The following is a 13,658-nucleotide window of genomic DNA, read 5'->3' as shown; positions in this document are numbered from 1 at the left end:
GCTGGCTCGGCGTCCTCCTCCACCTCCCTGCGCCCGCAGCCAAGCCGGAGAAACCCACTCTCCCCGGCCTTTGCCCTTCCTGGCTGCCCCCTGCAGGTGGGGGAGGCCGTGGGAGGGAAGGAGCAAAGATGGGCGGATGGGGAGGGTCCAAGTGCAAGGTGCCCCCCTCCTGCAAAAATGTAACAAAACTACTGTAAATTAGAATACAATGAATACAATTTGACCCTCCTCTCTGAATCTGTGCCTTCCCAAATTCTGCTCGGAGAGTGGCCGGAGTGGGGGTTGGGTGGAACCCGGAAAAGGGATCCAGTGCAGAATTACGCCCTCCCCTCCCATTTGTTGCTTAATTCAGTCTACAAGTTCGCTATTTATAGGCTACACCGGCCACCGCAATCCCCAGGTCCGCTTCCCAGTGTGAAGTGAGAAGGGACCCCAGGGCGCCTGGCGGCCTGTCTGGACGGTGCCCGGTGATTCATTTAAAGAGCCCACACCCCAGGCAGCCCCGAAAGCACCCACCCGCAGCAGCTGAGAGAGCGGCTCTGCAGTCCGACCACGTGAGTCCGCACTTGACCCCACTCGGCTCCGTGTCCTGGGGCTGGTGGACGTGGGGGGAGGCGCTGCCACTCCACCAGTATCTTTCCAGGACCACCTCTTCCCCTAACGACTGGCGCCCAGCTCCTTTCTTCTCCCTCCCTCCTCCATGTCTCCCTTTGCATTCTCTCTCTCAGTGTTTCTGACTCTTCCCTGCCCCGAACTTCCAGCTGAGTTTGCATCTGGGCACAAAGACAGACTGGACTGGCCTTTACGTGGGAGGCGGGCTGTGCTGGGCTGAGCCTGTGTGTTTCATAAAGAAGAAAACTGTGGGGGACTCAGGGTGGAGGAGGCACCGGATGGAGGGCGCCTGGAGCCTGACCCGGAGCTGGAGGAGGGGGGACTGGCTTCTTTGGATGGAGACCTTGCTTTCCTCCCCAGCTCCGACTGGGATGGGAGGGCAAAGCTCCCGAAGCCTTGCCTTTTGGACCATTCCTGCCCCTGTGAGGCAAGGGCAGATGTCTTCCTCAGAACCTCAGCACCACCCTGAGTGGAAAGGAGAGGAGATGTGGGCACTGGCTGGGGTGAGCCCAGAAACAGGGTCAAGGTTAGGTTCCTAAATTCCAGGTAGAAAAGGGCGGGTGCTGCGACCCCCCCCCCCCAGCCGCTTCCAACAGCACTCGTTTTGTAGAGATGGCAAAGGTGCAAGGGTATCTTGGTCGTCTGTGATCCCTGAGCCTTGACCTTGGCCTCTTTTTCTAAACAGCAGAGCCTTAAATGACACTTCTGTGTTTTGAAACTGAGACCTCGAAGGAGCAGGGAGCAGGGCCAGGGAGCAGGGCCAGCTAGAGCCACTGCCGAACTCAAGCAAGAGAAGCGCCGAGGTGCGCGGGGGTCCGTGGAGCAGGGAAGGGCTGAGCGCGCCCTGCAGCGGTCAGGCAGGCTTGTCTGTGGCTTCGGGCCTGAGACTCAGGCAGGGTGGGTCACACTACCCTCCCGCCCCCCCAACCGAGGCAGGATATCTGGGGAGGGATGGGGAAGGTTGTGACTGAAAATAACCCGAGTCTTCGAAACATTTGGCAGAAGATCAGAGCCCCAGTGGGGAGGTAAGGAGCAGTTAGGACTCCGAGAGGAGAGAACTGAGGTCTGGCCCCTGGTGCCCTTGGGAGGTTCCGGGCCACCTCCAGACTTCTCCTCTCACAGTGGGTATCACAGTTGGAATCCCCCCCTGGCTGCTTCCCCAAAGCACTCAGTCTGCCGCTGTGGAGGGGTCTGTTTCTATCCCCAGCCCCCACTGTGCTCCTGGGCTCACACAGTAGGGACAGGCTGGTTCAGGCAGGGCAGACTGGATGCTCCTACCTGGGCCAGAGCTCCCCGGATTCTCAGCCCCGCCTGCCCTAAACAGCTTTGGAAAACTCAGCCGCCAAGTTCAAAGGAGAAGCTACTATTCCGGGGCTGCAGGAGGAGGGGTTATGAGCAGATGTCCAATGTCGTGCAACTTTATAGCCCAAAGCTGGCGGCAGGAATCCCCAGTGTCAGGGCTTCCCAACTGGAACCGGTCTTCATGTCTCTCTCCCCACCCCCACTGCCCGACAGTGAATGCCACTCAGCTCTCTTGTCGCCGGTTTGTCCCAGCATCTAGTCTTTTTGGAAATCCTAAGAGGAAGAAAAGGAAGGAAGGAGAAGTGGGAAAAAAAAATATGGGAGCTAAGAGAAAATGAGAGAAAAGGTATGGTAAAAGGGAAGATTTGGTTAAAAAAGAATGACCGCTAGCTGACTGTTTTTCCTCCTCTTCTGCCCTGAGGAGAACACGACGTTTTGAGAGCCATGGAGTTAGGTCCAGGACACCCCTCCCCAGGTTCTCTGGCCTAGGGGGTGGGGGGTGGGCCCTAGATGCCTGTCCCCTGCACCTGGACTAACTTGCCCTTCTCAGGTTCCCCAGCTCCCAGCCCTCAGCTGTGTGGAAATCCCTGTCCCGATGTCCTAAAACCCGCTTCCCTCAGGAGCTGGTCAAAGCCTGAGAAGGCCTGTGAGGCCTCTCTGCAGCCCCCTGAGATTCTATTTGGCCAGTAATAAGGGGCTGGAAGGTGCGCGCAGTGAGCTAGGCTTGGCTGTGTGATGTGAGGGGCCGGCTCGCTGACATCACTCTGCTTTTAGGAATTTTCTCTTCTCTGCCGGATCTTAGAGCTTGGGAGCTCCCCTGGCTCAGCAGAGTAAAATGCATGGGAGCTCTGTCCTCGCCCTTCTCCATGCTGCTGTGGCGCCCCATTCTTCCAGTCCCCTCTCTCCTGGCTGCAGATTCTTTCCCGACCTGTCCCATTGCGTAGCTGCAGGTAGGGCTCTGGAAAAAGGGACCTACCTTCTCTTCCTCAGTGTGAGTGAAGATGACATTCCACCACCCAGACAAAGCCAGGTGTATGGGAAGAGGTGAGGGCAGAGAAAGGGGCCTGCTTAGCTCCAAGTGAACTAGTGAAAGGAAGAAGGAATTCCACTCTCTCCAAAGTAGCTTCTGTTTTCAAGGGACTCTGGGAAGTGGCAGGACAGGGACTGTCCTTGTACAAATTCTTCAGGTCTGCAGCCTCTATGCCCCAAGAAGAGGCAGCGAGAGGGAAATAATGCCGGGGACCTGGGCAGCAGGGCCACCTGGGCCACCTACCGTGAGTGGGCCTTGTTCTGGTCGGGTGGCCTTGGTTATGGTTGGAGATGGCGGTCACCCTTTTGTGAATAGTCAGAGCGTAAACACAGGACAGTCCCCAAGTTGCACTTTTCGTGGTGCCAGGAGCTGCCACGTCACCAGGGGTGGGCTGACCAGCTCGGTGGGTCCACACCAGGAGGGTTGTATGAGCCAGTCCCTGTTTTCTTCAGCCTCACCTTCAAGCCCTTGGCCACCATCCTGTCCCCTGCACAATATGGCGGGTCATCTGGGGACTAAAATGGAATGAGAGGCAACTCTAGCCACCCCTCCCCCTTCCTCCAGCTGGACCTTTGACTTTGGATACAAATGGCCCCGCTGGGCCTGTGTGGATGGAAAAGGCAATGGCCGCTTTCCCCGAAGCTGGAGCAGTTTCTTCCCATAGCCCCGCAGGCTTCCTGGGGTCAGCAGACCCGCCACGCCGCGCAGTCCTCCCAATCTGCGTGTGCTCATAGAGCCCTCTCTCACTGAGACGTGGGAGCTCGGAGGAGACGCCTGTAGTCTCCTTGCAGGACTTTCTTGCGGGATGAAATGGGCACACGTGTGGGCACAGAGCGGGGACCTGAAGGGCAAGTGGCGGCAGTTAGGGAGAACCCAGAGAGGAACAGAGTGAGTCTGTTAGACAAGGAACCCCTACACTTTTCTCTCGTGTCCCATCGGTGTAACTCCACTTCCCCCTTAAGTGAAGGAACAGAATTCTCAGCTTATGGGCCCATTTTTGCCACATGTTCACATGTCGGCTCTGGCCGAGTGTTTTCCAAATTTGGCCATTGAATACATACGCTACCTGCTGACTCTTCTGTGCACCCTTCTGCACGACTTGATTTTGACATAAAATAGTGCGTAAGCATTTATTTTCCTCAGGTTCTTGGTCACCTTCAACAGGTTGGTTTCAGTCTCTGTATGTCTCAAATTTCCTTATAATAACAGTACAAGAGCCACGTAGGTTTAGCTTCTCTGAGACAGGGTTACTTGAACTACAACTCTCTAGCTAGTTCTGGCTACAACCAGAACTTTTACCTAAATACTTTGCATTTACCTAAATGAGACACATAGTGGAGATGAAAGTGAGGGTCATTTTTTTTTAAGCTGAATTATTCAAATATTTGCTTTTTTGTCCTGCCTGTTTGGAATAAACCTGGTCGTGTTAGACATGTCATAGAAGATAAATATGACTTTTTATGCAGAGATTTTCGCTGAGATGTAAAAAAGTCATAGGTCAGGTAACGTAATTTTAGGAAACTGAACATTTGAAATTCATTGTCAATGAGACTTATATTGGGAAATTTCATTAATTTTGGTGTGCTTTTTGACAGTTTTGTTCTCTGAATCTGCCATCAACTGCTTAGCAGATATGTAATCAAATAAGATATTTCCTGAATTAAAAAAAAATTCAACATTTGTCTTTGTTTAATCTTGTGGACAGGAAAGTTGGCCACTTAGAAAAATTAAGCTTGGAGCATAAAGTATATTTACTGACCCATTTATATAACCTCTGTTTTATTGTTAACATTTTAGTAGTAGAAAAAGACATTTTCAGAAGAAAATACATCTTCTTCTGAGGAGAAGCTTATTGAATAACTAGTTTCTCTCCAGTATTCTTTATTTTTCTATCAGATATATTGTTGTTTCCTATTTGCTTCAGCCAGTTAAGGGAATATTCAAATTATCGATTTACGACACAGCACATCCTTCCTCGTACTGGAATGAATCATGGATATTCTATCGTTTCAGACTAAACATTTTAATGTCGTTTAGAGGGGAAAAGGTTCCTGCAGATGTTCATTCCTCAGTGATGGCCAAACTGGCTAAACCATTGACAAGACACACTTGGAAGTGGAGACGTGACATCAGACAAGTTGACCTTTCTACCCGCAAACCGAAAAACCCCAAAGCCACCGATGAGCAAAGGCCTAATGATAAATGACACAGTGGAATAAAGGGAAAGAGGACACCACGTCAGCCAGCCCCTCATCTCCCACAGGAGCATTCTGCTTACGACCAGCTGCGTGGCGTCCCTTTGGATGAGAAGGAGAAGCGGCTTGCTTTTCCTGCTGGGGGTTCAAAGCCAGTATTTTTTTTAAATGAGGTAAAATTTCAGATACCATAAACTTTGATATTGTAACCATTTTAAAGCCCACAGAGTAATGGCTTTCTGCTCCATTCACAAGGATGTGTAACCATCACCACTATTTCAGTCCAGAACATTCTCACCACCCCAAAATGAAGCCCTGTGCCCATGAAGCAGGCATTCCCCACAGGTCAGCCTGTTCTGGGCATCTTAGAACTCATTTAACATCTGGTCCTTTGTGCCGGGCTTCTCTCACTTAGCGTCATGTCATCAAGGTTCATCCGTGTGGTAGCCGGTGTCAGGGCTTTATTTCTCTTTGTGGCCGAATAATACTCAATTTAATAGATATACCACATTTTATTTATACACTCCCTGGTTGATGGGTATTTTTTCTGCTTTTTTTGGCTACTATAAATAGCCAAAAGCGTGTACATGGATGGTTGCTATGACCATCCACATACAGCTTTGTTGGCGCATAGGTTTTCAGGGCCGTTGGCAAGCACCAAGCAGTGGGGTTGCTGGGCCAAGCCATCAGTCTGGGTCTGACTTTCTGGGGCATCACTGAACTGCTTTGCACAGTGGCTACCCTACCATACGTGTGTGAGGTTTCCGACTTCTCCACGTCTTGGCTAGCATTTATTTTGTTCTCCACTTTTTAAGCTATAATCCTACTAGTTGGTATAAGTGGCATCTCAGTGTGGTTCTGATTTGTATATTCCTAATCAGTAATGATGCTAATGATCTGTTTGTGTGCTTTTTGACCATTCGAAATGTCTGTTCATGGTCTTTGTCCCTTTTAAACCTGGGTTGTTTGTCTTTTCATTGTTGGGTTGTAGTTTTTTATATATTCTGAATACTAGGCCTTCATCAAATATGTGATTGCAAATATTTGTATTTTCTCCCATTCTCTGAGTTGTTTTTTGCTTTCCTGATAATGCACTTCATGAAAGTTTTTGACTTCTGATAAAGTCTGGTTTACTAATGGTTATTCTGAACATCCCTTGGATTAAACACAGCACAAAAGACAATGCCCTTATCAAACGCAGATTACCAGGGAGTCTGGAAAGTGTCAGCCGTAGTTCAAGAACAGCAGAGAGCTAGGGCTACACTGACCTTTATCTTTGAAGATGTCCTAGGTTATTTGGATAAGATATCAATCCTGGTGAATGAGATCTTTCATCTCAAGATGACAATATTTGTGTGTGTGTGTGTGTTTAAATGATCGCTATCCAATGCATCAAACTTCAAATAGCCTCCCATGTTTAAATAACATTAAGGATCTGCCTTAAACCAACGACAACCAGGAAGATCGAAAGCTTGACAGGCTGTTCCTAACTTACCACTTTCTAACCCAGCCACCCACGGGCCTGTATATCAGGTTCCTGGGAGAAAGATCTTGGATCCAGTACACAAGAGAAACTGCATTATTGCAAAACACATTAAAAACCAGAAGTTTAGTAAAACAGTGAGAATATTAATGGATAGTGTTGAATGTAAAGGCTTTGCCTATTCTCTCAAATTGGCTGTTTTGGGGCAATTCATTTATGAATTAAAAATAACCAAACAGTGGTTCGAACCAGATTTTCCCTCTCATTTAATTATTTAGCTATTGAATATGAAGGTTTATGGTGAACACTGGTGTAGACGTCTTCGATTCTGTCCATCGGAAGTCTTGGGCCAGATCCCTGCATCATCTTACAGAGCATGTGAGCGGCTCCTGGGCACTTGTTGAATGTCCATGTGAAGGGTCCCTGCACAGGGCACGTGCAGGGCTATCACCTCGAACGGCCCTGAAGGACGCTCAGGGAAGCTCAGTTTCCCACCCCCTCCCCAGTTATGATGGAGGAAAAGAAACAATAATGCGTGTGAAACTTATAAGGCATTTCAAAGTCTCAGTGTGTGTCTCCTTGCTTATGCAGCAGTTAAATAATATACCAGGTATTGTCCTAAGACTTAATAATATTAAAAAGTAAGCTCTCAACCACCCCTGTAGAGAGAGGTGCTGTTATTTTTCTCCATTAATCTTACTGTACTCGTAGTCTTACTATACTAGTTGATTCTGGAAACATTTACTGAATACTTATTATGTGCCAGACTTCTCTTGAAACATGGAAGGTCCAGGAACGCTGGGGCTGCACTGCTGCTTTCTCTTCTGGCAACAACCAGCGGTGGCCGGCTCTCGCTGTCATCTTTGCACGGGGTCACCAAACCGACTTGATTCGTTTCCCTTTCCCTGCGAGAGCCCTGCAGTCAACCCCATGGGCTACTGCAGAAGGGACGCACAGCACAGGCAGGGAAACTGATCACGGTCGGAACATCGGGCAGACAGACAGCGGCACAGAGAGCAGACGCGGTGGCATGAATTCAGGTCGGCGGAGGTCTCTGGCTGCTGTCGGGGGTCGGGAATCCACGGGCGGCCGAGACTAGGTAGGTGTCCACTGAAGGCACGCGCTGTGGAACGTGCAAGGAGCAGGTTAAAGTCAGAAGGTGTGGAAAAAACGAACACACGACATGAGTACCAATTCGTATATCGGAAATAGAGTAAAAGTCCCACTGATTGGAAATCTTTAATAATTAGTCTTGTGGGCAGAGGTTTTTCAGGTGCAGAGTTTGTTTTTTATGCACAAAAGGCAAATAACAAGCAATATCAATCAGAACTGTCCCAAAGGCAGGCTTCAAAATATGCCCCAAAGTTGCGAAACAGTCAGTACTATGTCATTGTTTTCGAAGGATCCACGTGGTCCGATTGAGCAACATTCCCAGGAATTACCGAGGGCTCTAAGCACTGGATGGAGAGAGAATCAAATACACCAAGTACCATATTATCATTATGTGCAGTAATAGGTCCTCATTTTGGAACAAAGGTTAATTACTATTCATGAGGATACTTGGTAAGCAAGAACCTCACTTTGGGAAATACACAGATGGCAACCAAAGTATCTACCCTAGCTGTTTGCCTACGTGAGAGGGAAGGAAGAGGCCGGTGTTTGAAGGTCTGGTACCAAGTGGAGGAAAGACTTTAACATTCTGTGTGTTGTGGCCAATGTCACATAGCCTGGCCCTCGCTGTCATTTGGCCAGTACTGTGCCCATAAGCTCGAGCCACATATTCTGATTGACATGGATGAGTACAGTACAGTGGGTCCAGCCCTGTTTATACGTCTTTAAATAACAGCAGAAACTCCTTCTGGGTTCAGCGCTCACTGAGTTATAGTTTAATCCTAGCGAATGCTAACATGAGGGTGAGTTTAGTGACTCCTTGCACAGTGTGTGCCGAGGACCTGCTAGGTTCCAGGGCAGAATTTTACAAAGGCTGTCTCCCCATGCAAACCTACGAGATGGATGGCTAGGCAGGGAGGCAGCAGGGAGGTTGAGAGATGTGTGAGAATCCCCTGGGGAGGAAAGTGAGATTGCTGCCCGCATCCACACAAGGGGTGAGGGTGCCGATCCCGGCCATGAACCCAAGTCCTGACCCTCAGCCGAGAGCTTCTTTGCCATGGCATCTCTTGATCGGCATGGTTGAGTGTGTATTCCACCTGAACATCTGTGCCAGAACGACCTAGGATGTTTGCGTAAAATGCAGAGTCCTGGTCCCTGCTCCAGAAATACTGAATTCCTAGGACTCAGCATTCTAATAGTTCTCACAACAGGTTACTACACACAGTAAGTTTTCAGCATAGCTGGTCTTGATACTAAAAATCTTGAAATACTGGGTTCGGTTAATTGGGCACTAAGAAAAAATAGTTTGAAGGGGAAGGAGAAAACCACGAATGTCAGTATACTCTTAATAGTTCCTCTCAAGTGGGATTTCAATGAGTCGCAGGGATCATCTCATTTGGGGCGGTTTGTCCTTATTTGAAACAGTCCGTAGAAGTGTGATGTTTTGATCACATATCTGCATCAAGCAGGCTCTGCAGGCCTGGCGTTGACATGGGGCGTGTTGTGAACACAGAAGCCCCAGCAAGGTTGTTCTGCTCTCACACTCGAGAGAGCACCGAGCTAGGCAGTGGGTGAACTTCAGTCAAGAACTGGTGTCTGCAAGTATTGGTGCTTCGGGCTGTCTTCAGAGGTTGCACTGGGAGTGAACTGAAATTGGAGGGGATCCTGGCTGTGTCTCTGGTCTCTTGGCTGGGGACTCATTAGGGCAGAGAATTGTTCCTGGACCCTCCAGGCATCTGGGGCCACTGTGGCACATTGGGTGTGGAAAGAAGAGCGCTTGTGGGGGTCCCACATCAGGGTCTCCCCACGGAATGCTGTATCATCTGAGGGGCACTGGCCTTTGGCTTGGTACCTGCAGTCAGATTATCTGCTGCAACACACGTTCCCGTCTGTGTGCTTGCTCGTAACAAGAAGTTTGCTGGCAGAGGGAAAATACAGGCACTTGCCTTGGGCTGTCCAGTCCAGTGGCTCCCAGGTTTCCCTTGGTTCTTCATCTTGTCTTTGGGCGGTGGCCTTATCTAAACAGAACAAAGTGATTTGGCAAGTGCTCAGAGAGCTCAGAGAGCTCAGAGGAGAGTGCTTACCTGGTGGTCGGATTTCAGTAGTTCGGGTGTTGACATTTATCAAATTACCCGGAGAACCGCCACCGCACCACCTTGATTCATGCCCGTAGAGAGTTCCTGACGAAGCCTCTTCAGAACAGTTTGTTTTTCTTAGTCATCATAATGTTCAAAGAGAAGTTGCTTATTGTTCGTTAAGTACATGCTTTATTCATCAGCAGGACTTACCACATTGCTTCCTCATGGATATACAAAGTCAAATAAAGACATGTAGCCGAATTCTGATGATATAGGCGGCCGCCACCGGAGTGTAGACATACTCGAGACAAACTGCCCTTTCTTCCCTCTGCCGGGGTGGCCCCAGAGAGTTTTCTTCCTTCGTTAGGAGGTAGCAAATCTCTAACTGCTGGTCTCTTACATTCCAAGTCTCGGTTACTCTATTTATTTCTTTGAGTGAGAGGAGTTAAATGTGGTTACTGTACTCATGGAGCATACAACTTGGGCTCGGAGGTAGTCAGGAAGGGTAAGTCCCTAAATTGTTGTAATGCCAAAGAAATATCTGATCACGTGCAGAATGCAAGAGTGCTAATCGTGGTGGCAGTTGGATGGAGTTGTTGAACTTGGCTGTGAGACTGGTCTTGAAACATGGGTACAGGTGGGACGAGAGCAGAGAAGATACAGGTGTAGGGTGTTATACATAAAGGCAAGAATGTGAGTAAAGACACAGAAGTGAGAACATAGAGGGCCTGTTTGGGACCCAGTAGAAAAGTGTTTAGGGTGGAGAAAAAGGGGGAACCAACAGGGAAGAAGCTGAGACCCCAAATTATTGAGGGCCCCTTAGACGTGCTATACGTGTTAGGTGTGTTATCCACTCATTTCGCTTATTATCCTTGCAACAAGCTGGGTAGACTGCGTTTGAGGCTGTGGTTCAGTGCAGAGCACGTACCACTTCCATCCTGTGATTCTGCTGGCACGTGACTGCCAAGGGGGCCCGCCGTTGCCCACGCCCCTTTGCATGTTGTAGGGGCCAGATGGTTGTGCATGCAACTTCCAGGCTAAAGTTGGAGAAGGTAGGGGAGCCCCTTCCGCCATGGACCACAGAAGGGAACAGGTTATAAACAAAGGACCATAAGATCCCGAGATAGAAAGAGCCACTGGGTAGAGGAGCCTGCGTCTTGCTCAGTAAGCAACTGGACTTCATGTAAATGAAATAAACTTGTAGTAGGCTATTGAGATGTGGAGAGGGATCTTTATGGCCACTAGAGTTACCTTAATCGATGCAGGAATTATAGGCTTACATAGTGCAGGTTCACAGATGTAACTTACTGAAAATCGCATCCATAATAAGCAGTAGAGGCGGGACATAAATCTGGAACCTGCGTGTCTCCAGAGCGATTCTTTGAAACTTTTATTCCCATGGATTAACTGCCATCTGCATGTTAACCGTATCGGTTCTCCATTGTGGGCCGAGGCCCCACCCTCATTTTGGAGGTCCAGCCTGGTAAAGATGGTTTCCAACTGGTTGCCCTTATCTGAAAGTCTGTATCCTTGGGACATAAAGTCTTTTACAGAGGCTCCAATATGCAATAGATTAAATAGAATTTTTTTGTTTTGGTTTTTTTTTTTTTTTTTTTGCTGTATGTTTCTGAAGGGACCCAAGTGGGAGGCTTGTCCTGGCGTGTCTGCTTCGCTGACCCTGCTGGTCCTTCCTGCAGTGCTTACCCACCATCCCCTACATTGGTTCATTTCCATAGTCAAAGCCAACCCAACTCCTGCTTATCTGAGAAGAAACCCAAGAGGAGCCGTTTCTTTTAAGGAAATGAGACAGAGGCTGCCCTCTCATTCCCAAGGACTCAGGTGGTCACGTGGTGGCTGGACAGTGTGGTCACTGGCTGGTAATGGAGTGCTCAGCGGAGAGGAAAGGAGGATTCCAGAGGATGACCATCGTTTGGGCACAGAGGCTTTTAGATACTAGACTCGGTGTCTTTCCAAACCCTCTCAGCCATCTTCCCACAGGGGCGTCTCCAGTTCGTGAGCACCCCACCCTCCCCGATGCCCAGGGACGAGGGCGGTATCCTTTGACTTTTTCTTTTACCTTCCACCCCGCTGCCAGCCATTTTTAGCTCTTAAGTGTCTTTGGAGACCGCCAGTCCACTAAATGCCCGGTGTTGCCCTGGGCTGGGCCTTCCTCGCCGCTCCTGCAGACTGTAGGGCGGCCGAGGTGCGGGTCACCCCGTCTCCAGGATGAGCCTGTCAAGGACACCCTTCACACGACCAGGAGTGATTTTCCTAAAATGCAAATCTGATGATCAGTTCCCTCCCTTTTTACAACCCTTCAGTGATTTCCCGTGGCAAATGTCCAAATTGCTATGCAGAGCACAAAAGGCCCTCTGTGGGTTAGTCCCTGAGCCTCTCCGGCCTCATTTCTGACACGTGACTGCTCCCCTCCCCCAAGTAGACTGCACCCACGGCTTCGGTCACACTGAGCTGTGTCTGACTGTCCCGTTTCTCTGTGTCTCTGCTTGTGTGTTCTTCTGCCCAAAGGGCGATTATGTGGTTTTTAAGATCGAATACAGCTGACACCTGTACTTCAGTGACGTTATCCTGACTCTTCTCCAAGCGAAGTTCATCCCTCTTGCCTTGTTATGTTTGATTTCTTCCATGAATTTCATTACGTATCTGTCCCTTTTAGCATTGGATGAAGCATTGGGTGTGATGAGCAGATACAGATCAGGTTCCTGCCCTTGTGGAGCTGAAAATCCAGGGGCAGAGTTGGGCATTAATCAAATATTCCCACAAACGTGAGATTACAGTTATGATAAATGCAGGGAGAAGAAGGGCACAGTGCTTAGCCCATGGTAGGAGAATTTGCCCTAATAACGGGGTGCGGGGCCGACTCTCACCAAGGAAGTACGCGTCAGTGGAGATGTGAAAGGTGAATTAACCAGGCCAGAAAAAGGAATCGTAGGCAAGGGTAACAGTGAGTACAGAAACTTCATCTAGGAGGGAATTTGGGCTTATGGGGTGGAGGGGAGTTTCCCTTCACACTATTAAGGTCCGAGAATGAGTCTGAAAAGTAAATGGACAGAAAAACAAAAGAAAATCACGCGAATGTACTTAATACAAGTTCTAGTGTGACATGGGAACCTTCCTAAGGAAATGCAGACCCGTGGAAATGGTTAAGCCTGAGCTCTTTTTTTTTTGGTAGGTGTGGTGGAGAATGGAAAGTCGTGGAAGGATGTGATAGGTCACAGAGCTGGAGCAGGGCAGTGACTGGGGAAGCCAAGCCAGGCCGGTTCCTATGCATCCTGCTGGGCGTCCCTGCGCCTTGCAGACAGGAATGTTCCTCCCCTCTGGGTACAGAGGGGCCCCTCTCACCGCAGGCTCTCATGACTGCTTCAGGGAGGCGGGTGGGGGCGGGTCAGAGGGCCCTTCCAGCTCCTTTAGCCTAAGAGACTCAGTGTGGCCAGGTATATGTCTGAGGGTGGCGAGTGCTGGACTCCCTCAGCATATATGAAGGGATTAAAGAAAGCCCAGGGTTGGGGGGGCCATGCAGTGGGGCAGGAGAAGTAAGTAAGGACCAGGCTCTGAAGAACCTCCTTAGGCACGTTAAGGAGCTTTTTCTTTATTCCAAGAGGCATGGAAAGCCGCTATAAGAAGATAGAGAAGATGTGACCAGGCCCTTTTTTTAAAACGATTTCATCTTGGCTGCCATGTTTGAGGGTCAGCCTAGTGGGTGACACTAGACTTGTTGGTTCAGGTAACAAATACTGATATGTTGCCTTCGGGTTGTTAACCCCAGAAATGAAATAGCTCCTATTTTGGATGAAATACGGTAGATATGAAAGAACGAGCTATCGAAGATG

General features: G+C 49.2%; 1 protein-coding gene across 2 annotated transcripts in view; it reads left to right on the top strand.

Annotated features, from left to right (window-relative positions):
* Positions 1 to 404: 404 nt before the first annotated feature.
* Positions 405 to 13,658, top strand: part of ESRRG (estrogen related receptor gamma) — a 507,715-nt gene continuing 494,461 nt past the window's right edge. For both annotated transcript variants that reach the window (XM_053667349.1, XM_053667344.1), the window contains exon 1: positions 405 to 554. The gene's annotated coding sequence lies outside the window, so the exon portion shown is untranslated. The remainder of the gene's footprint in view (positions 555 to 13,658) is intronic.

This window comes from Artibeus jamaicensis, unplaced genomic scaffold, assembly GCF_021234435.1.
Source record: "Artibeus jamaicensis isolate MK-2021 breed Jamaican fruit bat unplaced genomic scaffold, CSHL_Jam_final contig_467, whole genome shotgun sequence".
Classification (NCBI taxonomy): Eukaryota; Metazoa; Chordata; class Mammalia; order Chiroptera; family Phyllostomidae; genus Artibeus; species Artibeus jamaicensis.
Note: the sequence above shows the minus strand (reverse complement) of the source record. Positions and strands in the feature narration are given on the sequence as shown.